Raw genomic sequence first — 22,394 nt, 5'->3', positions numbered from 1 at the left:
AGGTCCATCACATTGGATTATCTTTCGCATCCCCACATCCTCCTCACTCCCCTCTGCACAATCAAAAGTTCCTTCATTCTTCCCTACCTTTACCCCCATTATGGATAAGCATCCCTTTATCGGAGAAAACTTTGACCTTTGGTTTGTGGGGATTGGCTTATTTTGCTTAGCATAATATTCTACAGCTCCATCTATTTACCTGCAAATGCCATAATTTTATTGTTCTTTAAGGCTGAGTAATATTCCATTGTGTATATATACCACATTTTCTTGATCTATGTATTGTAACGAACACCTGTGGAGAAAACCTGTGAGGAGACGCACAAAAGAACAGATACAGGGTATAAGCAGGCAGACAGAAGTGGAGTGGAGAGGAGTGAAGTGAAGAAGACAAGTCTTTGCTCCTCCCCCCTGCTGAGTTTATTAAAAAAGGTTACATATTACTCATCACCATGACTACACTGCAATCAGTATTCCTTTAACCCTGAAGACTAGATAATTGAGATAAGGTCCAGGTTAATACAAACACAAAGCCTCTCACATCCAAGGACATAACTATGAAAACCAGGTAGTGCATCCCTATAGTTATCTTAATAGCCTCAGGGGAAAACTGCTGGGCATTCCAGTTGTGGGAATCAAGGCGCCAATTATCCCCTCCCCCCACCAGGAGTTTGCTCACCCGGGAGTGCTTCCCTGTCTGTTTCCACAGTCAGAATACCTACAATGCATCTCTTGGAAGGGCATCTAAGTTGGTTCCATAGTTTAGCTATTGCGAATTGTGCTGCTATAAACATTGATATGGCTGTGTCCCTGTGGTATGCTGTTTTTAAGTCCTTTCAGTATAAACCAAGGAGTGGAATGACTGGGTCAAATGGTGGTTCCACTCCAAGTTTTCTAAAGAATCTCCATATTGCTTTCCAGAGTGGTCAGACTAATTTTCAGTCCTACCAGCAATATATGAGTGGACCTTTTCTCCCACATCCTCACCAACACTTATTATGCTTGTATTCTTGATAATTGCCAATTCTGACTGGAGTGAGATGAAATCTTAGTTTTGATTTGCATTTGTCTAATTGCTAGAAATGTTGAACATTTTTTCATATATTTGTTGACTGTAGTTCTTCTTCAGTGAAGTGTCTGCTTAGTTCCTTAGCCTAATTGTTGATCAGGTTATTTATTTGTTTGTTTGTTGTTTTTAGTTCTTTTGGTGTTAAGTCATTTAGTTCTTTATATATCCTGGAAGTTAGTGCTATATCTGATGTGCGTGTGGTAATGATTTTCTCCCATTCTGTAGGCTCTCTCTTGATGTTCTTAATTGTTTCCTTTGCTGAGAAGAAGCCTTTTTAGTTTGAATCCATCAACATTTATTGATTCTTGATTTTACTTTTCACTCTTTTGGAGTCCTGTTAAGGAAATCAGGTCCTAAGCCAACATGATGAAGATTTGGGGTGACTTTTTCTCCTATTAGGCACAGGATGTCTGTTCTAGTGTCTACATCTTTGATCCTTAACAAAGCCTTTAAGGGAAAATAAAATAAGTTCATCCACTCCCACATTCATGACTTAGTATATTGTTTTCTATTTCAGATTTAGATTATTTTTGCTCCTCAAATTAGTTATTTTTCTTACTTTTAAAACAGTTCATATCTCGTTTTGTGAAAACAGACAGCAACTTTATTCTTTTTCAAAACATCCCTCTGATGTACTTTATCAGATCATTTTTCTTACCACTAGCTCATTAGTTATGCTCACATAGTATTTTACTTTCAAACAAACAAATAAGCAAAAAAGTTCCACTCGACTTAAATTTTAAAATCTCCTCTCAGATCTGCTTCTGAGTTTCCCAGCCCCTTGTTTCTGCTTTCCACTCACACACCACTAATACACACTGCTCAGGCCAGATTTGACCTCACAGGTAAATGGTTAAGAAGTATGGCACTTTCTTTTCATTTCTCAGCTCGGTCTCCCACCAAATAGACTAGTTCATGTTCATGATGCTTCAAGTTGTGGCCATGGAGTGCAGGGGATGCAGGAAAAGAAACCCTTCTTAGGGGAGGCATTACTTGATCTGCTGTTAGTGCCTTCTGGGAGTTAAAGAGGTTTCAGTTCTTTGCAGGGTCACCTGAGGTGATTTCCCACTAGCACTTTCCTATTGTAGTTTTTTTCTGATTCCTACCCTGAAACCCTGTCTTCTGGGGATCCACTCTTCCAATACAGTCTCCGTCTTGAGGTTGGTGCATCTTGCCAGGTAGACATCTTGGGCTGGGTTTCTCTAAAGGTGACCCAAGTCCAGAAACCCCCAGAGAATCCACCCAGGAGAAAAATTCATGTGCACATGCTTAGCTGTACATAGGGAAGGCAAAATGTCCACAACTTTAACCATCTTCTTCCCTATTTTGCCACAATCCACTTACATAGACTGATTTTGATATTTGGGGACATGAGTCATAAACCAATGCTACTGTCCCCTGTTCCAGGAAGCACCTGTCAGCCTTACAGAGGGTCTTTGCGTCCTCCCTTAGTTTATGAAGAGGACAGAAAGTGGCAACCCTCATTTCCCATAGGGAGGGAAGGACAGAAAGGGGAAGGTGGGTATCACTGCACACCAGTAAGTCAAAGGAATTCTCCACTGGTACTCTCTTCCATTACGTCTCTTCAGTTCCTCTTAGCCCATTTAAATTTGGTATAAGAGCAAAAAAATAAGATATAAAAAAATAAATTCACAATTACTTAGGCTATTCTTTTATAAAGTGGACAATCAAACTTTCAAAATTCAAGGGTGAAGATAGAGATAGATAGTATTAGAGTGTTCTAGTCCATTTTTTTCTAATCCAATTTTGAAGAATAATCAGCACTGGTTAAACTGAATTTTGACTTTCCTTTTTTAACACATTTGCTAATCATGTGAACCAAGTACAAGAGCTCTGTGTCATGATAAACTCCTATAGAAAGTATTCAAAATCCCTAAACTATGTTTTCTATAAAATGAGGATAATTACAGCTACAGAATTTGTACTGAGGAATACATTAAATTTAATGAGTAATGTCTGTAAAAAATTTAACATTATTACTACTGATCTAATAGGCTTGAAATGCAACATATATTTTAAGGTGAATATTTTCCTTTTTATGCATTTTGTTTTTTAATTATTGACATATATTAATTGTAGGAATTAATGGGACTTGCTGTGACATATTTATATGTGCATAGATCATGTCCATCCACTCTTATACTATATTCCTACTTCCTCTTTCAGGCCCCTGCTCTTGACCCCTCCCCAGTCCCTTATAGTCCCTCTTCTACTTTCAGGATACTTAAAGGAAATTTTGTTGTTATTGGGTTGTTTCAACAAATGGGAGAGAATATGTGACACTTTTCTTTCTACATCTAGCTTTTTCCATTTAACATGATGTCTTCCTTTGTCATCATTTTCCTACAAATGACAGGATTTCATTCTTCTTTATGACTGAATAATATTTACTGCATATTTATATATCACATTTCCTTTATCCATTCATCTGTTCAGGCACCTAGGCTGGTTCCATATTTTGCTGATTGTGAATAATGCCTCATTAAACATAGGTATGCAGGCATGTCTTTGGTGTGCTGACTTTGTTTTCTTCAGACATATACCCAAGAGTGGGATACTTGGATGATACAGTAGTTCTAGTTTTAGTTTCAGTTTTTGTGGGGGTATTTTTTAGGAACCTCCACTATTTTCCACAGCAGATGTTCTAATTCACATTTCTATAGACCACGAAGAAGTGTTCTTTTTCTCCTCATCCTCACTATCATTTGTTATTTTTATTATTTTTTTATAATAGCCATCCTACCTCAGGGAGATAGAATCACATTGTGCATTTGATATGCATTTTGCTAATGGTTGAAGATATTGAGCATTTTAATATGTCTATAGGCCATCTTAATTTCTCCTTTTAAGACATGTCTATTCAAATTATTGGCCCATTTTTTAAATTGGATTAATTTTTTGTTAAGTTTTTTTCAGTTCTTTATGTACTAAGATATTAATCCTCTGTCAGATGAATAGCTGACAAAGATTTTCTCCCATTCTGAAGGTTGTCTCTTCACTCTATTGATCATTTCCTTTGCTTTGTAGAAGCTTTTTAATTGGATGTAATCCCATCTGTTGATTCTTGCTTCTGTTTCCTATGCTTTCCAAGTCTTATCAAGGAAGTCATCATCATCTGTGCCAAGGTGGTAATGTGTTTCCCCTGTGGTCTCCCTCTGGTGGTTTCCGAGTTGCAGATCTTTCATTAAAGGTCTCTGATCTTGGAGGCTGGAGTTGTAGCTCAGTGGTAGGGCACTTACCTGGCAAGTAAGTGTGAGGCACTGGCTTCGAGCCTAGCACCACATAAAAACAAATAAAGGTATCGAGTCCATATACAACTTAAAAAAAATCTCTGATCTGTTTTCAGTTGATTTGCAGAGGGCAAGATTTGGGAATCTAAATTCAATTTCTACATGTGGATGTTATTTTCCAAACGCCATTTATTGAACAGATTATCCTTTGTCCAATGCATAATTTTGGCACCTTGGTCAAAAATCAGTTGACCTTTGATGCATGGCTTTTTTCTGGGTCCTCCATTGTGTTCCTGTGGTTTAGGTGTCCGTTTTTATGGCAATACCATGCTGTTTTTGTACTCTGGTCTTGCAATGTGCCTAGATATCAGGTATTGTGATGATGCCTCCTGCTCTGTTCTTTTTACTCAAGACTGCTGTGCCTATTCTGGATCTTTTGTGCCTCTGTGTGAATTTGGGGATTGTTTTAATCTAGTTCAGCGAAGGCAGTCATAGGTATTGTGATGAGGATGACATTTAATTTGAGATGTCTTTCAATAGTACAGCTGTTTTACCAATAACTCTCTCAGTCCATGAATATGGGAGGTCTTTTCATATTTTAATGTCTTCTTTATTTTCTTTATTCACTGTTGTATAATTTTCATTATAGAAGTTTTGCACAGTCTTAAGCATCTTTTGCCATTGACACAGACTATATGCTCTGTAGAGATATTCTCTGTCTTTCTCAGAGTAAATATCACCTCTTTTTGTCTTGATACTACAGCAGCAAAAGAAACATTATTTGATTTGTATTTAAAAAAAGGAATATATATATATATATATATATATATATATTTAAGAATATATGTATATACATATAAACACATATTGCATATCTACATATGTGTTTGTTATCACATGCATAAATCAATATTAGAGATATGTAATGAAAGTTTTTTCACATGTCATAATGAAATAATTTGGTTTCCAGCCTTCAGAGATAATCAGCAATATTTTGAACTTCTATTCCTTCCAGCACTCTTTGTATTTTTTCCCTTGGCCCAGCGTCTGTGCACCAGTGGTGAATTAATGAACTGGCATTAGCTAGGCCATTGTGAAGGCAGAATGGTAGACATATGTGTGAGAGCAATTGAAACCTCAAAAATAAATAAATAAATAAATACGACAACAGCTTCCATGACTAGAAATTGAGGCAGGAGAATTGTGAGTTCAAAGCCAGCCTTAGCAAAACCAAAGTGCTAAGCACCTCAGTGAGACTCAGTCTCTACATAAATACACACAAAAGGGGCTGGGGATATGGCTCAGTGATTGAGTGCCCCCGATTTCAATCCTTGGTACCCCTACCAAAAATGGGAGAAAATATCATTCTAAGAAAATTACAAATACTCTGTAAATTTGTCAAACCTCAATATATCTGATATCATCTGACTTTTTTTTCTATTTGGCACATGGGTATTGGTGACATTGTGGTTCATGCTTTTAAGGATTCTTCAAGTAAGCTGTGTGCAGTGGCACACACCTGTAATCCCAGTGGCTCAAGAAGCTGAGGCAGGAGGATCATAAGTGAAAAGACAGCCTCAGCAACTTAGTGAGGCTCTAAGCAACATAGCAAAACTCTATAACAAAATAAAAACTAAAAATGGCTGGAGATGTGGCTTAGTTTTGTTATATGATCCTTTTATTGGGGGTGAGATCTTTATATGTGTGTGTTTGTATATTCTTAATAGCTCCTTAGTGAAAATTCTGTTTTTATTTGTCAATTAAAACAAATTTACACTGTTTTCAATGCTTAAGTTTATATGACCATCTCTAGTTTTTGATAGCATGTTATCTCTAAATCATTTTCCAGTGCTTATTTTAGAGCCAACTTCAGGCAAAGAACTCAGATTCTGTACCTAAGATACTGTATCTTGACACATGAAATATGGTAAAGAATTTAGAGGATTACAAATGTTTTAGTCAGCTAGTTTGTTGCTGTGACCAAGAGACCTGAATAGAACAATTTTAGAGGAGGAAAAGTTTATTCGGGGGCTTATGGTTTCAAAGGTCTCAGTGCACAGACAGCCAACTCCATTGCTCTGAGCCTGAGGTAAGGCAGAACATCATGGCAGAATGGTGTGGTGGAGGAAAGCAGCTCAAGACATGACATTAGGAAGCAGAAAAAGACTAAGCTGGGCTCACAAAATATAAACCTTGAAGAAGACACACCTCCACTGACCAACTTCCTCTAGCCAAAGACTTCATGGCCAGAGATCCCACCCAGATAATCCATTCAAGTTGATTAATGCACTGATTAGATTAAGGATCTCATAACCCAGTCATTTCATCTCGGAACTTTCTTGAATTGTCTCACAAATGAGGTTTTGGAGGATACCTCATATCTATACCATAAAACTGAGACTCTTTGGCATGAGCCCTCATTCTCTTTCCTGTGAACATACATTGAGAGTTCTCTTCCACATACTAAGAATGGGGTACTTCTTCTCCCTGCTGGGACCCCAACTAGAACAAAAGCATTTCTCTAACTCAAACATGACATCTGAACTGTGTGCCCTCCCAACAAGGAGAGCATATCGAGGTATGATTTCCACAAACTTGCTGTGACCTTTGGGTGATTTCAGGGCTGACTGAGACCTTGCTGTCATCACCTGATCCTTACAGTATAACTTTTGCAGTCATGTTGAAGGTGAGTTCCCAGGTTTTACAGCAATCTGAGACAGAGATAGATACAGCACCTCCTGAAACCTCCATCCCCAAATGCAAGACTATCCAACAAACACATAGGAGTGTAGATTTTACAAAGTTGCAAGTTGGGAACATTCCTTTTCCCTATGTTTTTTTTTTTCCATGACAAATTTAGAGGAGAAACATGTCTCTGACTCCACAATAGCCGAGTCCATTTCCACCTTGTGGGTTCCCTCTCTTCTTCCCTATATTCTATTTTTTCCCCTCTATTCTACTTTGCTTCTCAAAACAAACAAAATTTCTCCATTAAAGGAAACTTACTTTTTCCTCATTGCTTAAGTTCTACTGATACTTACATTCTGATAATTACTCCTCTGTTTCAATAAGCATTTCAATCTATTTTTATACACATTCACATGTCTCTCACTATCAAGAATTTTGGAGCCAGGTGCAGCGGTGCATGCCTGTAATTCCAGCAGCTTTGGAGGCTTAAGCATGAGGATCCAACATCAAAGCCAGCCTCCACAACTTAGTGAGAACGTATGCAACTTGTTAAGACCATATCTTAAAATAAAAAATAAAAAGTAAAGGAGGAGCCAAGGATTTGGCTCAGTGGTTAAGCAGTCTCAAAATTTTAAAAAAATGAAAAGTAAAGGCAGGGCTGAGGATATGGCTCAGTAGTTAAGGATCCCTGGGTTCAACCCCCAGTACCCCCTCACAAATGCTGGGACACATGTTAAAATAATAAGCCTTGTTTATGTTTGTATAATTTGTTACTCCAGGAGCTACAAAGAATAAAAAGTCTCTGTAAATACTGTAAAACTGCACGTGGTACACAGACACCATTACTTGGGAAACTGTGAAGCTCTTTGGTGATGCTCTAGCCAAAGAGGAGCTGCATATTCCATGAAATTGTGCTGGCCCGTGAGAGAGACATAGTAGTACCCAGTGGGGAGAATGCCAGGTTCATGGGCACCTTCAGGAGAAGTGGTTTATTTTGTTGTTCTTGGATGCTTTTTTGCAGTTTGCTATAGATTTAAATTTTTAAAATCAAATTCTTATTTTTTTCCAAACAGAAAATAAACATGTTTCCTAGAATTGAGCCTATTATTACAAAGTAGCTCTTCACTGCTTTCAGTTTAAGTAGCATAGATTCAACATGAAATTATTTTCCTGGTAGAAAACATTTAGACAAGGCCATTTTGAAACATAGCAACCCAAAGTGCACATATTCTGGAGGGAACAAAATAACATTGTATTTAAGATCGAATGATAGCACTTTTTCTATGTTGTGGTTTTTCAAGAATGAGTAAAAGGCAGTCAGTACTTTTATTTTATTTTTTTTTTTCTTTAAAGAGAGAGTGAGAGAGGAGAGAGAGAATTTTTAATATTTATTTTTTAGTTCTCGGCGGACACAACATCTTTGTTGGTATGTGGTGCTGAGGATCGAACCCGGGCCGCCTGCATGCCAGGCGAGCGCGCTACCGCTGAGCCACATCCCCAGCCCCAGTACTTTTAAATCTACAAGAATCTGTTCAGTTGAGGAAACTCCACATGACCTGCCTAGGTGAATGGTACAATCGAAATCAATCTTCTGGGGCCTCTCACAATCAATCTACATACTGCAGTCATACTGAGTTTTACAAACATCATTGTGTAATGCACACAACACAGGATTATGCCTTTAACTATCTTCAAAGACACAATTCTTTGGCATGAAGTAAATGCCCTATGTCAAGCAACCTGACCAGTCTCTAGTTCCAGATTTTTTCATCACCTAAATAGAAATCCAAAATCCATTAAGCAATCCCTCTAGGTTCTTTCTCTTCCCCCAACCCCTGGAAAATACTAATATATTTTCTGTGCCTATTCTGTACATTTCATATGAATAAAATTTTATGATATGTGGTCGCCATCTATGTCTTTACTTAGTATAACATTTTGAGGTTCATCAGTGTTTAGGAGGTATCCATTTTTTGTTTTCTTGACAAATAACATTGTGTTTCATGGAGACCACATTTTAATCATTTTTCCATTGATGGACATTTATATTTTTCCATCTTTTAGCTTCTAAGAATATGCTATTATGAACACATATATATTTTTTTTATTTCTCTTGAGTACACACACAGGAGTGAAATCAGTAGATCATGTGGTAACTCTTTTATAATTTTGAGGAAATTCCAGACTTACATTCCCATGGGCAGTATGTAAGTGTTTGAATTTCTTCACATCCTCTCCAACACTCATAATCATGAATATTTTTAGTACAGCTATCCTAGCAGGAGGGAAGCAGCATTACATTGTGATTTTGATTGGCAGTTTCCTAATGGCCAATGACGTTGCACATCTTCAGTGTACTTCTTTGATACCTGTGCCCACTCTTTGAAGAAATGTTTATTCAAGTATTTTGCTCATTTTAATCAGGTTACGTTCTTTTTAAAATGCATTTTGAGTGCTTTATACGTTCTACATGTAATTCTCTTAACAAATATATGATTTTCAAAAAATTTGACAATTTCTTTTTTATATCTTTTTTTATTTGCTCTAATTAGTTATACAAAATAGGCTTCCACTCCCTCTCTTACATGGTGTTCTCTTGCCATCCAATGGTCTGTGAGATGTCAGGATGCAGCAAGAAAACCCTCATCAGCTGCCAGCACCGTGTTCTCAGACTTCCCAGCCTCCAGAACCATGAGCCAGAATAAGTCTCTTTCCTTTTAAATTACTCAGTCTGTGGTAATCTTTTTAGCAACATAAGATGTACTAAGACACCCAGTTTATTTTTTAGATTTTTAAAATTTGTTCTTTTTAGATATGCATGACAGTAGAGTGTATTTTGACATATTATACATACATGAAGTATAACTTCCCATTCTTGTGGTTGTGCATGATGTGGAGTTGCACTGGTGGTGTGTTCATATATGAACATAAGAAAGTTATGTCTAATTCATTCTACTGTCTTTATCATTCCCTTTCCTCCATTCCCCTTTGTCTAATCCAATGACCTTCTATTCTCCCTTACTCCTCATTGTGTATTAGCATTCACATATCAGAGAGAACATTGGGTCTTTGGATTTTGGGGATTTGTTTATTTCACTTAGCATGATAGTCTCCAGTTCCATCCAATTAACAGCAAATGCCATAATTTCATTCTTCTTTAAGGCTGGTATTCCACTGTATAAATATACCACATTTTCTTTATCCATTCATCTGTTGAAGGGCACCTAGATTGGCTACACAGCTTAGCTATTGTGAATTAAGCAGCTATAAACATTGATGTGGCCACGTAAGACACCCAGTTTTTTGTTTTGTTTTGTTTTTTAGTTATTGATGGACCTTTATTTTATTTATTTATATATGGTGCTGAGGATCAAATCCAATACTTCACACATGCTAGGCAAGCACTCTATCACTGAGCTGCAACCCCAGCCCAAGACATCCAATTTTGAGGTTACTTTGGAAACAGTTTGATCCTTTCAGGTTGTTTATGAGAATTGTTAGGCCCTGATCAGTCAGGGTTAATTATTCCCCATCCTGAGAGGAGACCCTTTGGTGTACTTTTCCTAATTGATTACTGCCCAATTCTGAGGAGAGACCTTTGGTGTACTTTCCCTAATTATCTAAGAATCTTGAAGTTGTCTAGGCTAGCTGGTGGGAACATCACTACTTCTAACTTCTATCCCATAAAGTTTTCTCTAATCCTTTTGGTAGGACTTCCTATAGCTGCACTGACCAGCATCCAGCAGATGCCAAGGTGGGCCCTACAGTGCTCCAGACATCTCCCTTGGCAGTTGGCTCCTTCTCTTGGGTACTGTGTACAGCATTCTAGTGCTTTTTCCTCTGTAGAATGTCAACTCCATCCCCTTAAACTGGGGACTCCACAGGACTAAGTTCTCTCCACCTGTGTCACTGTTTGAATCTCTCTTAAATCAGCAAGATGGACCATTCACACTCCCACTTTTGTTTGTTACAACTCTCAGGGATCACTATCACTAAAAATTGTTGTCTGATGTACAGGGTCTTGAAAATTGACGCTTCATCTATGTGGTGCTTTTTTGTGGTTTAGAAATGTGTATGTCTGGTGGTCCTTGCCCCACCGGGACAGAAGCAAACATCTCAACAAATTCTTTCCTAATGTAGAATAACAGTGGAAGATGGAACTCCTAAATAAAATATGTATGAATCACAACATAACTAATGTGTTAGTTATGCCAGAATCAATTCAGGATACAGGGATTGATATAGAGAAGTTAGAAAACCATATAAACAAAGAAACAGTTACAGCACTACTAGCAGAGACCATTACTCATTTCTTTTTTATCTTTTTTTAAAATTTTTATTGTTGGTTGTTCAAAACATTACATAGTTCTTGACATATTTCACACTTTGATTCAAGTGAGTTATGAACTCCCATTTTTAACCCGTATACAGATTGCAGAATCACATCGGTTACTCATCCACTGATATACATATTGCCATACTAGTGTCTGTTGTATTCTGCTGCCTTTCCTATCCTCTACTATCCCATTACTCATTTCTTATGTTTCACAATTTAAAAATTATTTTAAGTTCCATTAAAAAAACAGTGGTACAATTATGTATACTTTTCAAAAAGCATTGTTCAGAGAAAAAAATGTCATGGTTCATCACATTTAAATATGGTATTGGCTTTCTTTTCTGACTATTGCTCTTTATATGTATCTCTTAGGAGGCTCTTTCATAAGTGGGAAGCTGGGAAGTGAGTATAAAACATTACCAGAGCTGGAAATGGTGGTGCACATTGCAATCCCAGTGTCTCAGGATGCTGAGAAAGGATAATCACAAATTTGAGACCAGCCTCAGCAACATAGCAAAAATCTGTCTCAAAAAATAAAAAAAAGCTAAGAATGTAGCTCAATAAAGAAAAGTTTACTAGAGCAGAATTAAAATTTTTATTTTCTTTTTGTCCTCCTTGCTATGACAACTAAACCATTTGAGTTTTCTTGTAAAGTACCTAATGTGATCTGTGTGCTATGATTTCCTTAAATCATTAGACTATGTGTTTATCCAAAGTGACCTTTATCCCTCCCTCTTGTATCCTTACAATGGACAGAAGGAAAGTCCAGTAAGCAGCAGAGAGAAAGAATGACTCACAAGGCTCACTGACTGTGATACCACCAGAGAGATTCTTGGCATTGGAATCACTGATGATGTATGAATAGAACTCTACAACTTGTTCTACAAATTCAGGATTCAGATCTTTCTCCTCTAACTGCTCCAGCTCTTTAAGGTACTTCTTGTGAGCATTCTGGTCAAAGATGAAGCATTTTCTCTTTGGGAAGAACTTTCAAATGCATAACTAAGGCTCATTAAAGTTCTTCCTTTTTTATTAATAGCTGCAAGAGTAAAAATTCGATGCAATGAACTTTAAACTAATTCCTTCAAATATATTACCACTTCAACTTTATAACTTTTATATAAGTAAGGACAAAAATAATCTGATGATGAATGAGGAATACCAAAAGTTAAAGGAACAGGGAAAGAAAAGTCTTTCTCCAAGAAAATGTATATAATACCAATTTAAATTGGATCTAACTGATCGAGTTAAGCAATGTTTTCATTGCCTCTAACAGAACAGTCAGGATAACACAGCTACATAACTATAATCTTTAACATCTGCTTGGAAATTGTCATTAGTGTTTTGTTTTCTCTCTATTTTTAATCCAACCATCCATCAATCCCAGTAACTTTGTTTTAGCTTCAGTGCATGCTCCAGGTACTCATCAGCAGTGAAGGGTTTTCCCATCCGCTTCTACTTGCTGGGAGAAATCTCTCAGAGTCCACACAAAGTTTGGAAAGAAGCTCACAAAGTAGGCTGAGTCATCTACCTCACTATTCCCAGGTAAGGATTTGCCCTGATTCGATTTGTCAGCTCTGTCACTAGCCGAGATGTCACACTAACAAAATTACAGGGGAAAAAATGCCACTTTTTGGGATATCTTTGCTGCCAGTGCTTACCTAAGACAATGTTTTATATTTATTAGCTCACTCATATGTTCACAAACACTCACTCACAGAATTCACTCATTCATAAACACTTTTTGAACATCTACTTAAACTAGGCAATGTCCTAAGGATTAAAATCCTACAATCAATGAGACATCATAGTGATGGGGACTGACAATAAACAAGCCAACAAAATATAATACATCTAAACATTGATAATAATTATCTTGAAGAAAACTTAATGAGGCAAAAAGTTAGAAAATATCTGCATGTGTCAGTATGTGATGCTGATTGTGCAATGGTCCACAGAGATGAATGTGCTTTCAGCAGCAATCTAAATGAACCAAGGAAGCCATAAAATAATCCAGTGGAAGAACATTCCAGACAGAAGTCACATCACCTGCAAACTCTGAGGAAATCACTAGTGCATACAACCTATATCATGAAGTCTACTGTGATAGGGTAGGTGTCTTAAAAGAAATAGGGTTCAGGATGTATAATCTCTAAACCAAAGTAAGGAGTTTTAATTTAATCTAAACTAAACGAGTAGCCACTGTGGGGTTTGAGTAGAGAAAGAATATGATGGTATGGGTTTTTAAAAGGAACATACTGGCTGGGATTGTATCTGTCAAAGTCAAAATTATAAGCAAAAAATAAATAAAACAGGCAGTCAGGAACACAACCAACATGAGAGAGTGGAAGTGAGACTAAAACCCTCTAGGAGATACTGAGAATCAGTCAGTCTAGGGAAACAATTTTGCCAGTGCAGCTGAAAGGATTCATTGACTAATACTTTCAGGGATACAAGGGAAGAAATCATACCAGATGATTCCTAAGTTTATGATCTGAGCCTGTTTGTGAATGATGTGAGAATTTACTGTGTTGGAAATGATTGAGGAAAGAGTAGTTCCTGGACAGGAAATTAAGAGGAGTGTATTTTGAGCCTGAGACATCTCTTTCACATCTAAGTGGGGATTTTACATCAGCAGCTAAATACAAAAGTTGGAATTTGATTATAACTGGAAATACAAACTTGATGGTGACTGATAAATACTTGCAGCAAAAAGCTTTGAGATTGGCTGAGATCACCTAGGGACTAAGAGTAGAGAAAAAAAGAGAAGTATAATAATTAAAGAGTTACTAATTTCAGAGGCCATAATAAGGATGAGGATGCAGCAAAGGAATTAAAAGAAGGACTACCAATGAGGAACGTGGAATATTAGAAAGCTATGACATTCTGAATATAAAAAGAAGCAAGTGTTTTAGAAAAGTGGATGAGATCAATCAACCAGAGAGCAGATAAGATGAGAATTACCTAATAGTTACAGGAAAGTGAAAGTGAAATCAGTACAATGCTTGGAAGTTAAGGTCATGGAAATGCTGAAGTTGTGGATAATGACCTAGACTAAGAAATGAAGAAGGGTGGTGATAAATACATGAGGAGGTGAGGAAGTGAGGGAGTACAGAGACCAGAGTGTTATGAGTGTCTATGGGTTGCTCGTCTCTAAAAAATGCCAATAGCTAAAATCTTTGAGAGTGAAGGGTGTGTTTACTGTGTGGTTGGGAGATGAGGGCAAAAATGAAGGGCAGTGGGGTCTTCAAATGTATGTTGGGTGTGTGCTTCAAATGAGGTTCTCTTTTTAATGGTAGAGGGATAATAAACTGTAAACTAAGGGGCTGGGGATGTGACTCAAGCTCACCTGGCATGCGTGGGGCGCTGGGTTCAATCCTCAGCACCACATAAAGTAAAATAAAGATGTTGTGTCCACCGAAAACTAAAAATAAATATTAAAAAATTCTCTCTCTCTCTCTCTCTCTCTCTCTCTCTCTCTCTCTCTCTCTCTCTCTCTCTCTCTTAAGAAAAAAGAAAGTGTAAACTAATAAAGAGCTAGAAACACAACTAATTCTTTGATGTGCATGTCATTACATGCAAAGCATGGGATAAAAAGTCACCACCTATCAGTAATTGAGAGGTCTCTAGAGGAAGCAATGTCTATGGCATGCAGCTAGGTGTCAGAAGTTATATTTAGAGAAAATGATAAGAATGCAGAGATTTGCTGAAGTGAAGACATGGGTTCCAGAGAATGTAGAATGTTTGGACAAAGCGGGAGATTAAGTCAAACAGTGATGTTCTGAGTGTTATATGGCTGGGTGTTAAAGGATATGTGAGTCCAGCAAGCCTTGAACTTTGGGTGAGTATTGAGATGTTCAGCATAATTGGATTCTTCAGTACTTGTCTGCCTCTGTATTTGTGAAAAAAAAAAAGAAAAGAAAAAGCTGATTTTATATTTTAGTGCTATTCTGAACTGCAAAAACAAAAAAACAAAAAAACGGATACTGGCTTGGTCCCTGGCCTGCTGGTTGACGGTTCCTAGGCTATTGTAAATAAAGGAACTGCTCAGGAGGATTGCCAAGGCAAAGATCCATTCTGGTTGTCTCTCCAGAAGCCAGTGCAGAAGCCACACAGAAGAGTGACTGAAAATGTGCTTAGTTCAGAGGGACAAAGACTGAATTTTAGTTCTGTCTTCATTAGATGTAGAATAATGGGTAAGTCATTTTGACATGCAATAACTTTTTTCACTTGTGTAAATCAGACACCATATAAATGTATGTAAGAGTATGAAGTACAAAAGCACTTGATAATATTTTAGTAGCTATTTTTTATCAGCTACTAAAATTTAAAGTAGTATAATAAGGATATCCTACTTTAGTTCCTGACCCTATTCCATTTCCATGACTTCTCACAAAAAGAATGTTTTAGTAGTAGTTAAAACACATTCATTTAATAAGAGGTTTCCAAGCCTTAGATTTATAAGGGTAGTAATATGTATATATCTTTAATGAATGAAGATGTCATCATTAGATCTCATATTTTGCTTCTGTGAAAAAAGGGTATTCTTATCATCTTTATGGATCCACACAAAAAGTAAGGCATGTTTATGAAAACTATAGCCCAGTTTAGGGATGTCTTCAGTCACCTCACAAATATTTTACTATAATATGAAAAAAATGACTAAAAATAGCTGTCATTATTTTATAGATTGACCCATAATTAATCAATTGAAGTGAGTCTCTACTCTTAATGCATATACCAAGTAAATTCAAAGAATAATACTTTAATAAGATGAGTCAGAAGCATAAGTCAAGGAGTGGGAGTCACAAACTCAGAGCAGGGTATTGTCTGGTATGAGTAGAATCTGAAAGTTTTTCTTTTTACTTTCTCTATATATTGTAGTCTCTCAGTGTCAAGCAGAACTAGTCCCTCTGTGTGGTCTGGTTTCTGGGGAAGAGGTACACACCACATCTAGATTCCCTTGGTGTGTTACTGCACTGTATAGCCCAGAGAGAAACCTGCAGAGGAGAATAAGGATGACAAGGCGAAGAGACTGAGAAAAAGTTAATATACAGTTAAAAGAGATAAAAGAAATTGCAAGTAGTGATTTTAATTACAATCCTAGAAATAAGAAAACTAGAGTATCCAATGCAGTAGGAAGCCTTCATTTACCTTATAGCTCAAAGGAAGCTTGATGTTACTATATAAACATCCTACTAAATGTATCATAATGCATCATGATGTAAGCTTATTTTCTTCAATAATACATTATTTTTCCCATAAATACATACATACTTTTAAATAGGAAAATAATGTCAAAGTGAGATAAGTGAGTTAATTAACTCGAATTCTATACTCAGAATGTAAGGAGCCCACTGGTGGGTGGAAAGTTAGCTTTCACTGTCTCTCCCTGACTCTGTCTCCCCTCCATCCCCATGCTGGATGCCCACCATGCAGTGGACAGAGGGCTCAGCAGAGCTTTGCTGGTGACACCCACCCTTTTTCTTCCCAGCCAGCTGGTTCATCAGGTAGGATTTCCCTGTGCAGCAGGGGCCCATGATGGCCACCACCACTACAGGCTGTGTGATGGCTGACAGGATCTGCAGGGCTTCCTGCTTGACCACTAGATGCCCCTCTGGGTTCTCAATGTGGCACACAGGGCCTGGCATACCCATCTATGAGGCCATGTCTGGGATGTTACTTTGTCTGCAAGGGAAGAGGTGGTATGGGCAGCAATTTCTAGTCAGTAAGCTGAGCTGAATTTAACAGTATGGACTCAAATTTGGTCTTGCTCCCTGTACATTTTTAAAAGATCTGCCAGACTTAAAGGCTGTCCTATAGACTGATCTACTAGTTATCTTTTAAAATAGTTGTTATTTTGAAATAGATTTCCAAAATAGTTACACAATGGTATTAGAGAGTTTTCATATACCATTTCTGTAGCTTCCCCTACTGTTAATATGGTATATAACCATAGAACAATGGCTGAAGCCAGGATGTCAACAGTAGTTCAATTCCATTAACTCACCTACACACTTTATTCACAGTTTACTGGTTTTCCTCTAATGTTCTTTTCTGCTCCATATTCCAATTCAGGACTCCTCACTGCAAGTCTTTAGTCTCCTCTCATCTTAGGAGCTCCTAATTCTTCATCTTTTATGACTTTGACATTTCAGAAGATTACAAGCCTGTCATTTTGTAGGCTGTTTTCAATTTGGGTATTTCTGATGTTTCCTTAATATTAGATTGAAATCACACACTTTGGGTAAGAATATCACGGGACTGGCATTCTACCTTTCTCTGAGGTTCACATAATGAGATTCATGATGTTGACATGATTTATCCTGATGCTATTAATCTTAACTTTGATCAATTGGCTAAGGTGCTATCTGAGAAATTCCTCCACTGTGAAGTACTATTACTATTTTATAATTTAAAAGTACCCTTTGGGGAGATAATCTTTAGACTATGCAAATATAGTCTCATACTCTCCTTTGTTGGCCACTAATTTTAGCATCCATTGATTAGCCCTGCTTGTAAATTAATTAGTATGGGATCTCCCTGAAAGTAATTTTCTTTTTCTTTTTCTTTTCTTTTCTTCTTCTTCTTCTTTTTTTTTTTTTTTTTTACTTTGGGAGTAGAATCCTGGGACACTTAACCACTGACATACATACCAGGCACTTTTTATTTTTTATTTTGAAATGGGGTCTCATGAAGTTGCTTAGGGCCTTGCTAAGTTGCTGAGTCTGGCTTTGAACTTGTAATCCTCCTGCCTCAGCCTCTCAAGTCACTGGAATTACAGGCATTCACTACAATGCTCAGCTAAAGGTGATTTTCTGTTCTCATCATCCCATACATTTATTAATTAGAATGCTACTGTAAGAATTTGTATATTCTCTTCCATTTATTTGTTTACTCATACATTTATTTAGTTGTATCAACGAAGACTTAACAATGTTTACTCTGTAGGTTTTAGGAATTTATGATTAGTATTTATTTTGTTGTTCAACTAGTCCCAGATTTCTTCATTAAGAGCTCCTACATTCTATATTCTCTTGACATACTTCTATTATATTTTCACTCTTTCTTTACTTTATGGTACTACAAGATATTTCAGGACCATATCATGTATTTCCTGCTTCAGTCCCAGAATTTACTCTTATTCCCAAATGCTGTGTTTCCTTTAATTTGATAAAGGAATTTAAGACACTGACATATCACACTAGACATGTTTGTTGTTTTTAGTCCATATCAAGGGGAAAGTTGAAATACAGGTAAGTATGCTAGCAATGTATATATATTCTACACCAGAATTTTGCCTACCCATTTCTCCATATAATTTGAGTTCCTGATAGTATTTCCAATTTAGTCTAACACAACTGAATTCATTCAAACTTCTGACATTCTTCATTTTCTTTCCTTTTACTAAGAGAGGACTGGTTGCCAACATACATAATAGATTTATCTATTTGCATTAATTCTAGGATTTTCCATCTGAAATATAGCATATTTTTAAAGTTTCTGATCCAAAGCTCTGGGAAAAATGAATTTGCTAATGACAGTACATTATGAGTGGACTATGTATTCCAATGTAGTTCTTTCATTCTTCGCCCTTTCATAGTGTGGTTAAATTGTAGAGGTAAATGAGGTTCAGGACACTTAGATCAGAAAGCAACACTTTATTAGTGGCCCCATGAGGGATAATTTACAAAGTCTGAGCCCTGAGCACAGTAGGGTTCATACTTTTATACATAAGCAAGTTTTGGATACATTAAGGCAAGGGAGTTGGTGCAATAATACTAGAAGATGCATTCTACATTTCTTATATGAATATAAGCTTTTCAACCACCTAGGAACTCTTAGCTCATACAGCTTAGGGACTTGTACTGCCTAAGCCTAAAGGGAGGCTGTTCTGTTCCCCATTGTTTCTTTTCTCATCTCTTCCACTGTGATTATCTATTAGGTACAAATTAGCTACTGTAAGCCTCTATACTTAAATGGCAGTAAGCAGAGCTGTTGTATGTCAATGTGTAAATCCACAGCCTGTCAGCTCTTAAACTGCTAACATTCCCATTTTGCTTCACCACAAATTTATTAATTTGTAGTATCATTAGAGTCATTATCATTGTTTCTGTTCCATTTGGACCTTATTTGTATCTTGATATTTTGGTTGATTTTAAGTATGTGTTTAATTTTTGCTTACGTTAAACACCATGATTCTAAAAGTCAGAGCATTCCACTGCTGTCATGTATTTTTAAAAAATAGAATCAATAAAAGATAAAATAAAAGAGGTAGTTAGAAAAATGTCACTTCATCTTACAGTCCATTCCAATTCCAGATGTCTTTCTCTTCTTTCCATCACATTCCTGCCCATCCTGTCAATACAATCTTTTTGTTGCTGGTTTATCCTTGGATTTCCTTTATAAAAAATGTGCATATACAAGTATATTTTCTTATTTACATTTTCTAACAGTAAGATCAAATGGTGTATAGATACATGAAAATCACTCCATATCAGTTCATTGAAAACTTCCTCAATATTTTTGACAGGTATCTGCTCCATTATGTGGATTTACACAAGTGTATATCCTTGCTACCTCACATTAAGGCCTGCTCCATATATAAGTATACTCAGGTGCTCAAGAAAGAGTGTCCTTCTAATCAAAGCAAAATTCTTTTGTTTAGACTTATTATTCGATGGCCATTTCAGTGTTTGAGAAGTTTCAAAACAGTTGCATTTCATTCAAGTCCATTCTGTCTCATTCACAGGTTGGGCTACCCAGTGTGCTATGTCCTGCACACTTCATTGCAGGAAGTTCTCAGAAGATCCAAAGTTAGTTGGCACAATACCTGCACCTCCATTGCCCAATCTAGGAATAGGTTACTTATTGCTAACCCAAGGAAAAGATGACAAATGTTTATTAGGCACCAATAATGGCAAATCAGCTCTCTAAGGCAGAATACAGACTACCATAAGATCCTGAGTTAGTAGTCTGCAACAGTGTTCCCTGGGCAAGTGTACCAGACCGGGTCTATATATTTGCACTTTGAGGGTATAGAAAGAATAAGACACATTTAGAATACATAACTGCCATAAACTGATAGAAAGTGCTCCTTAACACCTGTACTTGCCTAGGTATGGCTCCCAGGTTTACAAGCTTTCCTTGTAAATTTTAAAAATTTCCCTTCTCCAAGGGGTTAGCAAAGGGAACCATCAGGCACTTATTTGTACAGTACATGGCCAGCTAATGCTTCTGGTAATAAATGTGATATCTGGAGGAGCGACAACAATAAATTGTTCCTAGTACCCCTGACCAGTTTGAGAAGATGATCAGTGGATGTGCCCTTTATCTGTAATCTTAAGTGCCATGGGCATGTTAACACAGAATTGTTTGCAGGCTGCACATGCCTGGCACTCATGCAGGCACTAATGTCCTCAGTGCCTCAGGCAGACAATTCAACTCAACCAATAAAATAGAAGTATTTTCAGCCTCCAAGACTTTTTTTCAGCAGGTCATTAGTTCTATTATTTAATCCAGCCCCTGTTGGATTATATTTCAGATGGAAAATCCACAATATGTCCTCAAGTATATATTGTGAGAGTACTATGTGTCATGACTTGCAAAATGAGTTACTTGGTCATTCTCCGTTACTGTGGTGTGCCATTCACAGAACACAGTCAGACCAGCTCCTTAACAATGGCCCTTTCATTGGTTCTATTTGCTGGGGAAGGTTGGAAGTAAGCCTGTAATGTGTCCACACAGGTCAAAGCATATTTGTCCCCTTCTGATAACGGGAGAGGGCCCATGTAGTCCATCTGACATCATTGCAGAGGATCATTTAGTTTGATATGCCCCTTGGAGGCATCTAGTCATTGCAAGTAACACAGAGAGTAGGCAAGGGGGTTCTGGTATTCCACAACATCAGACATTTTATGGGCAATCCCTAAGCATGTCCCAACTGCCCACAATCTTTCATCCTGCGTGCTTTAATCTACAGTGTAACCAAGCAGCAATTTCTTCTGCCAAGGCTTCCTCCAGCCATCTTATTTTCACCAGTTCATCAGCTCACCTGGAAATTGCAGAGAGCACTGGGCAGTCATATGACACATTGTGACAGCTTTGTTATGCACATAACTCCAAATGTCTCCCATAACTGATTTCCCTACAATGACCTGAGTTTAATCATCCTCTGTGCCTTTGAGACAGCCACATAGTAAGTTCTCTGAATATGTCCCAACTGTCCAAGCAGATAGTTAATGGTTCATTTTTGTGAGTAGTAACCTTCTACCCTGCTCACAACTCAGCCCATTGGATGCTGTGTGCTTGTCCTTCATCATTCTCAGAGTCTCAGTCACACAGGAATTGAAAGAAATAATGAAGTCAGTGGGCTTCCTCATGTGGGATTCAGGATGTGATTACTTAAGAGAAGTAAGGAGGTGCTTGAACATGACAGAAGGCCCAGCCGTCCTAAAAGCCCACTGCACTTGTGCCATGTTCCAGGGACTGAAGGGGACCCCTCACTCCACAGAGGATGCTGCTTTTGGTATAATTATAAGGCTAGAAAACCTTCCTCAGAACCTCTCCAAGTTCCCCCTGGAAGAGACCTTGCTTCACAAAGGCCTCTTGGGGGATGCTTGGTCACGTGGTCTTACTTCCTCCCTCTGAGGGACATTTGCTTGTGTGATAGAATGTAATCTCCTATGAGGAGGCCACAAGGAGACCATGCAACTGTCTCAGCTTTCCTGCTTCCTTATGTTATTTCCATTGCTCTTATTCAGAGATCTGCTCAGTTCTTTAATTATTTATTCATTTCTAACACATTCCCACCCTTAATTTCAACTTCAACACAGAAAAGATTCTTGAAGTTACAAATTATTGCAATTTGCTTAAATTTAGTCCAACATGTGAGAAGGTGGCACTAGCAAGGTGGGATGTCGACACAATCTGGTAAAATGCACAAGGGGTTACGAAAATGGCCAAATACTATGTAGGCAAGTGGTGTGCAGTTGTTTTCCTACAAAATTGTTGAGAAGGTGATTGAAAAAATAGATCTGTTATACCATCA

General features: G+C 37.4%; 1 pseudogene; it reads right to left on the bottom strand.

The window, feature by feature from the left end:
• Positions 1-275: 275 nt before the first annotated feature.
• On the bottom strand, positions 276-17,013 carry LOC106145493 (guanylate-binding protein 2-like; annotated as a pseudogene).
• Between the last annotated feature and the right edge of the window lie 5,381 nt (positions 17,014-22,394).

The sequence above is a fragment of the Ictidomys tridecemlineatus genome, chromosome 11 (genome assembly GCF_052094955.1).
Source record: "Ictidomys tridecemlineatus isolate mIctTri1 chromosome 11, mIctTri1.hap1, whole genome shotgun sequence".
Lineage (NCBI taxonomy): Eukaryota > Metazoa > Chordata > Mammalia > Rodentia > Sciuridae > Ictidomys > Ictidomys tridecemlineatus.
The sequence above is the reverse complement of the archived record's forward strand: the minus strand, read 5'-3'. Positions and strand labels throughout refer to the sequence as shown.